The sequence below is a fragment of the Engystomops pustulosus genome, chromosome 2, assembly GCF_040894005.1.
Source record: "Engystomops pustulosus chromosome 2, aEngPut4.maternal, whole genome shotgun sequence".
NCBI lineage: Eukaryota > Metazoa > Chordata > Amphibia > Anura > Leptodactylidae > Engystomops > Engystomops pustulosus.
Window position 1 is genome coordinate 166,136,319 of NC_092412.1, and position 11,341 is coordinate 166,147,659.

Consider the following 11,341-nt stretch of genomic DNA (forward strand, 5'->3'; position numbering starts at 1 on the left):
TATTTATCACGTTGGAAGGGATGGGGGGTTGACAGAGCCCTCTGTCTCTCCATTTAGCTAACTCGATCACAATACAATACGGTACAACTTTATTGATCCCCTGGGGGGAAATTATTTTGTACATAATTTTCCAGCAATTGTTACACAGTTAGAAACCGGTTTTATGATAGAAATACATAAATACTTCGAGAGGCATGTCCTTACATGTTGCTAGTTCCTTGGTTGCATACAACCATAGTTACAGGGCATTGCAATACAGCACAATACAGGCTACATGAACACATTACAATATGAGAAAGCAATTACGGCATGAAAATATACCAGTCACAGTAACACAAAAGACACAGTAGACACAGACTAGACAGACATGTGTAGGAGATACTACACAAGGGGTGCTGGTGCTACCCTTAGCTTCACTTTTGCCAAGTACCGGCCCTTAAGTTGCCTGGTTGTGGTCTCCTGGATCCTAATGGAGCTGCTACTTGTGCTGCTACTTGTGCTCTTGACCAGCGCTCTGTTGCATATAGTTGTGCGAAATGATGACCCTGCTGCTGTTGATCCACTTACTAGGGAGTGATAGGGTGAGAGGCCAAGTTGGTGTAGGTGGGGGTTCAAAATTTGGAGCCAATGCACAGAAAGCCACCTGAAGTGGCCCCATTTTGACAATGCATCTGTAACATCCGTGCCTAAACATCGCTCTATCTGCAGATGGCATTTAATTGTCTGTGAACTGTGCCTTAGCGTTTGTGTTTGGATAAACTGAGCCACACCCTGCTCCTTGCATTTCAGTCCTGCCCAGCTAAGATTAATAGGCTGATGGACAGTTTCCCCAGTGTTCTGCTAGAGGCGTGTCCGGGAACGGCCTTATATACTTGCCCATTCCCTTCATACCTTGCTGGTTATTCTTCAAGTCTTACCTGTGTATCTTGTGCTCTTGCTATCTTGTTTTTTATTCTGTGTTTTGTATCCGATTCTGTACCTTTGCAGCCACTTGTATATAACCTGCCTGAAGTGCTTTATCTGTTGTTTGTCCCTCAGTATCGTTTACCTCCCAGTGTTATTCCGCTTTCCCTGTCTCAGTCCTGTGTTAGTATTCTGTGCCAAGTGTGAACACCGGTCTATTCCTGTATTCCCGTTGCCTGTCCGCTCCACCATCCAGCAGCTGCCATACGAAGTAATGACCCTGTCATCTTGTAGGGTCGTTCAGGGACCGTCAGTTAGGGTCCTGATAGTGGGATCGTCCTTAACAGGGCGGTTTATCTGCTTTAGGCAGGGCCAAGCTTGGTTGTGGTTGCGCAATTGCTGGACAGGTGCTGACAGCAAATTTTCTAAGTGCCACCAAAAGTCCACTAGATACAGAGGGGGAAGGCAATGAAAAAAAAGGTTATTGTGTTTTTCGGATAACATTTTGTAAAGACAAGAGTTGAGCATATTCTTGCAGATAATGTCCCTTTGTTCTCTTCTTTTTCAATTCTGGTATAATTCTGTGCACTTAAATAGTTGCACTAGGTAAGACCTAGTGCACCTGTAGTCTGCAATCTATATACCAAGGACAAATTAGTTACAACTACCAGTTGTTAATCAAGAGGGTGGAGAGACAGAGCAAGGAGTCAGGAAGTCTACAGGGAGAACAGATGTGCTTTTATAAATACCAATAACCATTAAAGTTGTAGGGAAACAGACATATCTTTGGACAATCAAGCACTATTACGGCAGTTTAAACTAACTATGGCGGGGTTAAACTAACCTGCAAGGAGATCTCTTTATGAAGTGCTGAATGGACCAACCAGAATGGATCAGCTGCTGGTCACACTGGCACAATGTCCCATCTTGCTACTCTTGCTGTCTCCTCACCTGGGCTACTATGATGTTGCCTAATGACCATCATGTTCCTTGGGATGTCACCACACCACAAAGAATCAGCCCTTTTATGAACAAGTCTTGTTTATGAACAAGTCTTTGGCTGCAAACAGAGGGTAGGACTTACCACATCAGAGGCGAGAAAAAAGAAATGTGATTTAGTTACTGGAAACATGTCAACTCCAAAAAACTAAACCTGCACTCCCATCCACACTGGGCTCCTCATGTGCTTCTTAGTAAAGACAGACCTGTGGTATATGAAATGCAAAAATCAATCTTACTAAAAGCAGCACCAGAACCAATATAACATCATAGATACATTACTAGAAGAAAACCCTACTACCTCGAAACAGCGACAGAACCAGAATTAAACCATAGATACAGGACCAGCACCATAATTACTACATAGATACAAGACCAGAACTCAACAGAATGAGACATCCAGCCTTATGCTGCACCTGATTTATCAGAGTCTGATGCTGAATCATAAATGTGAAGTAGTATGAAACTCTACATGTAGATTGTCCATTTATATGAGAAGGAAACAGTGAGTTACAGCAAAGAACAGAACTCCTAGCTCCTGGGTAATACCAGCATTTACCGTAATTCCACCAATTATGTCTTTGATTCTCCAATGAGTTTCTCTTTTAGTTTCGTCTTCAACATGACCACTGTGTCAGCAGCAAATGCAAATGCATTGAGTTGCATAAAAAGTTCTCACTTTATTGTCAACATTTATCATCACATTTTTAACACAAACTTAATACTGTTCTGCTGCTCTACAGCAGCCAAAATATCAACAGTATATCCACAGTAGCCAATATAGGTATAATGCCCCAACAATAGCCAATATAATTATAATGCTTTCATAGTAGCCAATATAGTAATGGGGCCCCTACAGTAATTAATATAGTCACAGGACCACAGTAGCCCATAGCCCACAGAATGGCTTCATGGAATGGCTGATGTTGTCCACCATAAGCAATCTAGGGATCTTCCAGCATGGGTGAGTGTAAACCCTCAGCGCCCTAAAGGCAGCTTCCTGCAACTTGGCCAGGTTTGCAACTAAGCTTGTGTGCCATTTGGACTGCTGAGGCATAAACTTGTCCCAGTGTTCACTATAGGAGATAGAAGCAGAAAAAGGCACATAGAAAATGTTTTCGTAATGATGTATATTACAAAGGTTACTATGATCACTGGCACTATTCATTTCAGAAATTAAAAAAAAATGCTTTATAAGGTGTATTTGAACTTATTAATGTTCTATTTTGAATAGAATTTTATAACGTTATAACTTATATTACCACAATGTATTTAAAGAGTCATTTACATAATTCACCTGTTTATATTCTCTTGTTCTTTTACAGATGTTCACAGATCTTTTCACCTCTACTCTTTGAAAAGCAATTTCTCTACGGAAAAAAATAGTCTTGCTCTTGTAACAAAAATGAAAGAAATCAAAAAAATTTTCATTGAAACGACCTTGTTGGTGAAACTGTATGCATCATAACCATACATATCTTGAAAAAAATCCATGATCTGAAATAAAAAATATTAATATTGAAAAATTGTGTGTGCCTTTTCTATTCAATTCCAATCAATTTAATTACACACAACTGTTCTCTAATGAAGGAGTAGAACCATCCCAAGGAGAAGGAAATGAACAGCAAATAAGATAAATATGAGTGTCACAGCCACATGTGATATTTCAGTTTTTCTGAAATAATTTTAACTGGCAAAAATAGCTACATTTATGTTTTTTTGTCAAGATGGGGTGCAGAGTGTACATTGATGAGCAAAAAAGAATCCTTTAATCTTAGAAATTGACGGCAATGAAACAAAGACAGAAACATTTAAAGGGGTCTGAAAAATTCCATACCCACTGTAAATGACTGTAAATAATTCTCATGCAAATAAAAATGTGCATTTATCTGCATTCAGGCCACAGACATTTTTCAAGAAAAAGATGCTTACATTTCACTGATGTAGCCATATGTTTAGGTTATGTAGTATCCAAAATCTTTTCTAAAAAAAAACTCTGCTATATATACCTGAAGCAGAGAACAACAAACAACTGGGCAAATCTGTAAAGACTTTTACATACAAAAGAGGAGGAATTTTCTTTCTGGCGTCTTTAGTGCATCATGTTACTCAGCACTTTACAGTTCATGAAATGAAAAACATAGGAACATTGGGGGATATTTATCATACGCTGGCGCTGGCTTCCGCCTCTTGATGTATCGGGCTGCCAGCAGCGCAGCGTTTATCCTATGCCAGGCAGGGCCTGGCGTAGAAAAACGCAGCTGGCGACTTTTCACGTATGAAAAGTCGCCGGCAGCAGCGAGTGCGCCGGCTGCGCCCCCCCTTCACGCCCCACTGGCGTGAAGGTGGCGGATTGGGGAAAATAATCGCAAAAGCTAGCAATAAGCTAGCATTTGCGATTATTTCAGGGCCTCTGAAACAAATTCTTAATATGTTATACAACACTTATGCATTATGTAACTATTTTGTAAATATTTTTATATACAGATTTATATTTCTGAGATTTCTGACTGTAAATAAGAATTAATTTCTCTAGTGCTGTGAGGTATATATAAACAACCCTTATAGCATATCTGTGAGGCATAGGCTTTTCAATGCACAACCAGGCTTTGCTTGATGAAAATAATCCAAAGGAGTTTATTTTGAAAAGTCCATATATAACATAATAGGTTCAATAAACATCAGGCTCTTGTAGTTCCACAGACCAGCAGAAGGCAAAACAAAAATCTCCACAATCATAATCCCCTAGATTGCTGATCATTGACACCTTTTATACAATTGAAATTCACACAATTCTCTGCAGCTTCCCCTATAAAACACCAGAGTTGCTGCTGGCCTGCCTCTCATAAGGTCAGAGCAGACCCACCATGCTGCAGGTAGGTAGAACATAACATATATTACATAGTTTTACATTGTAACAGCACATTCCCTGGTTTTGGTACACAGCTCCCAGGTGGTAACACTAGACAGAAGAGAATAGAGCATTAGGTGGCCGGCCTAAAGAGAGAAGTAGAATAAGAAGTCATTCATACTCATTCACACAGAAGTTACCAAACCAGGAAACTAATATACCACAACCAGAGTTACAGAAAACCAGTTTTCAATACTATAAAAAAACATGCGTCTTCTTCACAATATCAAAGGAGAAATTCTCCTGTTTAATATGACACCAGGTGCTAGGATTCAGGAGATATAGGCGTCTGAAATGTGTCCCCCTCCAGCTTTTCAGCTAGGGTCAGAAAGCATATGGAGTTTTTAGAATTGTAAAAGTACATGCACCAAAAGCAATGATGGCGAACCTTTTAGAGACCGGGTGCCCAAGTAACAACCAAAATCTAATTATTTACCATCAAGTCCTAATATGATAATTTAAACAGTAAATTATTGTTCCGTTCTTCCACAACATTCAATCGTATCGACCTCCTAAGTACACCAAAAAAGTTTTAAGCAGGAGAAGCAAATTCAGACGACATTGTAGCTTCTTGCCAGGGTCTCTTGGGTCTCATGGGGCCAGCAAGGGGACCCCAAAAGATAATCTGGCCCTGTTCACACCTTCTTGCTCTTCTTGCAGTTCCAATCGGTGAAGGTTGTGTCACCTTAAAAAAACAGGGCAGCATCTCAAGTTGTCTAGAACTGCAGGAAGATTCAATTCCTGCCTGGTGAACTCTGTCCTGGGGTGATAGCCTGGGTGCCCACAGAAAGGGCTCAGAGTGCCACCTCTGGCACCCGTGCCATAGGTTCGCCATCACTGCTCTAAAGTCTCCATCATCCTTTCCACAAGTTCACCTACAAATGCAGTTTTATTTTAAAAATTTTTTAAAAGGCAACCGTAGGCTAAACAAGGCAGCAGAACACCGACTAACCTGCACTGTATAATATCCAGTCATGAAGAACACTATGTTATGAATATTCCTATGACTAAAATTTTTTTTATTATTTAATACATTTTTACTTACCATATATACTCGAGTATAAGCCTAGTTTTTCATCACAAAAAATGTGCTGAAAACCCAAACTCGGCTTATACTTGAGTAAAAAAAATAGGTTTTGCCAGGTTTTTGTGGTAAAATTAGGGGCCTCGGCTTATACTTTGGTTGGCTTATACTCAAGTATATAAGGTAATTTGAGTAAATTATTTGCTCTTACAGTAAAGAATATCCATCTATGGCGATGGTACAAGCGCATCTCCTCTAGGCGTAGAGGATGTCCCATTGACCCGGTGTCACGGGTGCTCCCGCGATCCCCGTCTCGGATCGTGGGCGCATTCGTGCTCCCCCGTGTGTCCCCGCTGCAGCCCGGTCTCTTCACTCACCTCTCCTGGCTCCTGCTCTTCCCCGGACTACCGTGCGCGAACGTCCCCGCCTCCTAGGGCGCGCGTGCACGCGGCTCCTGCCGAAAATTTAAAGGACCAGCGCACCGCTAATTGGTGCACTGGCTGAACACCTCCCCTTTAAGAATCCTGCCTCTTCCTGTGTCCCCTGCCGGATCTTTGTGCCTCATAGCCTTAGAGAAAGCTTCCAAGCGATTATTCCTACGTTCCTGTGTATTCCTGCGTTCCTGTGTATTCCTGTATTCCTGCGTTCCTGTGCGTTCCCGCTCCTGAGTCCTGTGTTGCCATGTTACCCGAGTTCCTCCGTGTTGCTGTGTTCCGTGTGCCTGTGTTCCCGTTCCCACCTGCCTGGATCTCCTGTTGCAGACCCCGGACTTGGACTTGACGTTGCATCTCTGCCGCCTGCCCTGACCCTGTGTCTGGACCTGACTACGAGATTGTCATCCATTAAGGTACCTCGACCTCGCTGCCACCGCGAGCTAGTCACACCTGGGAACGACCTGTCGCAGCAAGTCCAACCCGCTTTGCGGCGGGCTCTGGTGAATACCAGGTGCCGCTGGGCTCCGGTCCCGGGTGTTGGCTAGTTCCATCTCCCGCGGTGGTCCAGAGGATCCACTGATCCTAACACCTGGTCACAGGCCTAGATATAAAAAGATCTTTGGAGAGACCCTTGTACTGCACATTATACTGCATATTGTATTGTATTTGTACATTTTAAAGCCGTCTTTTTTTTTAACTGAATAACCCCAAATTTTGTAACCTTGTCACCCCAGTCACCTAGTAATCTTGGTTGCTTTCCTCTGCACTCTTTCCAGTTTTGCTATGTCCTTTTTATACGTTTGTGCCCCAAACTGTACACAATGGGGCACATTTACTAAGGGTCCGCAGCCGCGAATCCGTCGGGTTTTTCCCGAATATTTCCGCTTTGCGCTGTATTTCACGGGATTGTGACGCACGCGATCGATTTTTGGCGCAATCGCGCTGACTTTCGCGCGACAGAAATCGGGGCGTGGCCACCGGACAACCCGCAGGATTCGGAAAAACCGCAGAATTTAAAAAGCCATTTGTGTCGCAAGATCAAGCACTCACATACACCAGAAAAAAGCAGGTGAACTCCGGCGGACCTCAGCGCAGCAGCGACACCTGGTGAATATAGGCGCACGGACCTTAGTGAATCCCGGCAGAACCCGAATCAGCGTCGGAGAACCCGCCGCTGGATCACGACTGGACCGGGTAAGTAAATGTGCCCCAATATTTCATGTGTGGTCTGACCAGTAATTTGTGAAAACATTGGCAAAACTATGTCCTTATCATGAGAATATATTCCTCTCTTGATACATCCCATTATTTTATTTGCTTTAGCAGTAGCTGCCTGTCTCTGGTCACTAAAAGTTTACCATCTACTGACCCCCAAGTGTTTTTCAGCTGCAGCTTTATTAAGTAATTGACTGTTTAAAACAATTGTACTTCTTGATTCCATGGCCCAATTGCATAACTTTACATTTATCTACATTAAACCTCATCAACCATTTCTCTACCCATTCCTCCAGCTTCCACAAATCTCTATAATGCTCTACCATCGGCCTCAGTATTAATTACTTTACACAAGTTAGTATCATCTGCAAATATTGAAACCAGACTGTGTAAACCCTCTATGAGGTCATTTATAAAAATATAAAAAAATGGCCCTGTGGCTCCTGTGGCACTCCACTGGTAATGTCAACCCCATATACAATATCCACAGTCTTGGTGGTAGTATTTTTTGATTTTTCATAGGTCAAAATTTTAATTGGTTAAGGAAAGGTAGGAATTTATGAACCAATCAGAAGCTAAACATACCAATATTTCTAATTCTTTTAGAGCTTGGGCTGCCTCTCCCCAGTTCTCTGTCTACACTGTCGTCTTGCTCTGTACAAGTGTAGTTGCCCTCCCCAAGGTCTCCCCATTGAGGTGCAACCCATTCTTACTGTACAGCCTGTACAATCCTCACCAGTACCTCCCAATAATTGGGTAACCGGATCCACAACATGCCGACCCCGAGAACTTAGCAAACAACACACTGTTCTCTATGCACAGTCTTTGTGGCTGATTGTTCTGTCTCTTCCCCTAATTATGGACCCGTTTGGAATATGCAGAACATAGTGTTGTCCTTCACGAGTGGATATCATACACTCATATTTTAATTATTGTTATATGCTTATGAGTAAGCATCTGAACAGCGAAGACATTTCTGTGCCATTCTGAGCAGCTCATTTAGGATGGGGGGCCCCCCAGTTCGGGGCCCGCTCCCACAACATGTGAAAAAAAGATACCACATAGTTATAGTGGTTTCAAATATCAGCCCAAGCTCTAGAAGAATTAGAAATATTGGTATGTTTAGTTTCTGATTGGTTCATAAATTCCTACCTTTCCTTAACCAATTTAAATTTTGACCTATGACAAATCAAAAAATACTACCACCATACTATTACCAAATAATGATACCACAATATTCTTTCCAATTAAAACTACCGTAGGACCAATATTCCAAACAATAGCGCTCCAATTTTCCAATGATCCCTCCAATGCTGCAACTCACAGCATTACCACAACATAAAGAATATACCAACATACTGACATAATGCCTACAAGGGTCCGTCCACCCATTCCAGTATCAATTCCCGCAAGGGAAGTCCACCTGGTCCTAGTGTATAATAGAGGGAAGAATGGCACCTAGTCGGTTGGCAAGAAGTTTTGAATACAATTTTACGTCTACATTAATTAATATGGGGCGGTAGTTAGCACACACCGTATGGTCTCTCTCTGGTTTGGGGATAACTGAAATAGAGGCCTTAAGGGATTGACATGTAAAGGGGTTGCGTAAGGAGATCTCATTAAAGACCCTGGTAAGAAAGGGAACTAGTTCGTGTCTAAGGATTTTATAGAACCGGGATATGAACCCATCGGGTCCTGGGGATTTACCCGCCGGGGTCAATTTTATCACTTCTGAGAGCTCTTGTTCAGTGATGTCCTCTTCAAGGGACCCCCCCTATCCTTCTCTCCCAGGCCGGGGAGCGCCATGTCCGTAATGTATGTATTAATTTTTTTCCTGGATTTGCTCCGGGGTCATATCTATATACTGCTCCTGAATATTGTAAAGATCCTTATATTAGGAATGGAATATGTCAGAGATTGTGGTGGGGTTGTGAGCCACCTGCCCTCCCCTATCCTGTATCTTAGGGATATAAGTAGCAGCTGACCTCGGATGGAGAAGCTTTGCCAGGGGACCACCGCACTTGTTAGAGTGTTCGTAAATGAAACTGCTATTTCTGTTTCTGTACCTTAGGTGTTTTTGATCTAGAATATTCCACAATTCCTCCCTAGTATTGAGCAACTCGTTCAGGACTGCCTGTGAACCTCCCGTCTTGTGGGCCATCTGTAACGCCTGGATTTTACCGAGCATGTCCTTAATTTTGGCGGCCTCCTCCCCCGGCTTCAGGTGTACACCATGCTTGATAAACTCGCCCCGGATTGCTCCCTTTAGGATTTCCCATTGTACTGGGAGGGGGTTGTGATCATCCGTGTCGGTGTCGAGGAAGCTAGAAATTTGCCGCTTAACGCCTGCCATGCAAACAGCTTAACCAGGATTGATCGACACATTACAATCTGCAATTCAGGAGGGAGAGGAGAAAAGAAAGTCCAATAGCTGGCACTGCTCACACCAAAATTAGCAAACACATTCTGCAGACCAAAGGCATGAGACTGGGCATTAGGGAAATCAAAGCAGTTCAGGGTGCATGTCCAGTGTATACATTCAAATAAGGCTAAAAAAAGAGAGGAAAATGAGGCACTCACAGGAATGATGTTAAAAAACGCTTATTTTTATTGTAGTAGAGTGAACAGCTGCCTCGCTAAGGTGATGGGCCATTTCGCGTGTACACACGCTTTCTCAAGCTGAGCAGGAAGATTGAGATAAGCCTGCCTGCTCGGCTGGTGCCATAACAACAGTGAACACCACGTGCTTCCCAGAGCCAGTAGGATGACACAACCTCTGGAGAGGACAAAGTGAAAGTAACATTCCTATGAGGCTGTTAACCCTTAGTGGTGGTAAAATGGAAGAATAGCAAGACCAAGACAAAACAAAAAAAGTCCTCATAGGGTGATAATGTATAGACGCAGATGTTCTGAATGTGGTTGGCTCACCTGGTGGAGTTGTTCTCACACAAGGCACAACTCTAGTTAGGGCGTGTAGGATAATGGTCAAGGGTGCGGCCGATGTCCTTGTGATCCTCAGACTCGGGATGCCATACTGGTAGAAGTAGGGTAATAGGTTCAGTGGGGTCAAGGACAAGAGGCGCTCAACGAGAGTGATAAATTTTCAAAGGTATTTATTAGTCCCAAATGAGTAAAAGATCATCAATATACCATTTGTATATGATTATGTTTGATTTCAAAATGTGATCATTATAGATATAGTCTTCCTCAAATTTTCCAATGTATAGATTCGCGTAACTTGGGGCAAATTGTGTTCCCATGGCCATGCCTTTAGTTTGTCTATAAGTGATGTTTTGGAAGGTAAAATAGTTATGTGTGAGTATGAAATTGGTGGCTTCTAAAATGAAGTCGCTCTGTTGTATTGGCATATCCAAGTAGTTGTATAAGTAGTGTTTCATGGCATCTGGGCCTTTTTGGTGGGGGATGTTGGAGTATAGAGATGTGACGTCTAATGAAAAACAAGTGTAGCTCGTTTCCCATTTTATGTTCTCAAGTGTTAGCAATACACTTGTTGAGTCATAGAAATTAAGTCCAATTACATGTTTCTGGAGTAAGGTGTCTACATAGTGGGATAAATTGCACGTGAAAGAGAAGATCCCCGGAATTATTGGTCTGCCGGGTGGATTTGTTGCATTTTGGGAGGTGGTAGAAGGTTGGAGTGATGGGAGAATCGATCCAGATGAAATCCTTTTCTTTTTTGGTGATCAGATGTTACTGCTTTGTTTAGTAGGTTCTTCAACTCTGTTGTGTATGCAATAATATTATTTGAGGGTAGTATCTCATAGTAGTCCTTGTCTAGAAGAATTTTAGAGGCTTCGGCTAAGTAGATCTCTTTATCTTGTATGACAATACCTC

General features: G+C 42.4%; 2 protein-coding genes across 2 annotated transcripts in view; both read left to right on the plus strand.

The window, feature by feature from the left end:
- IGFN1 (immunoglobulin like and fibronectin type III domain containing 1) overlaps positions 1-3,428 on the plus strand; it is a 743,161-nt gene extending 739,733 nt beyond the window's left edge. The window contains exon 14 of the mRNA XM_072137225.1: positions 3,228-3,428. The gene's annotated coding sequence lies outside the window, so the exon portion shown is untranslated. The remainder of the gene's footprint in view (positions 1-3,227) is intronic.
- Positions 1-3,428, plus strand: part of TNNI1 (troponin I1, slow skeletal type) — a 143,608-nt gene extending 140,180 nt beyond the window's left edge. Inside the window, exon 7 of the mRNA XM_072137227.1 lies at positions 3,228-3,428. The gene's annotated coding sequence lies outside the window, so the exon portion shown is untranslated. The remainder of the gene's footprint in view (positions 1-3,227) is intronic.
- Positions 3,429-11,341: the final 7,913 nt, after the last annotated feature.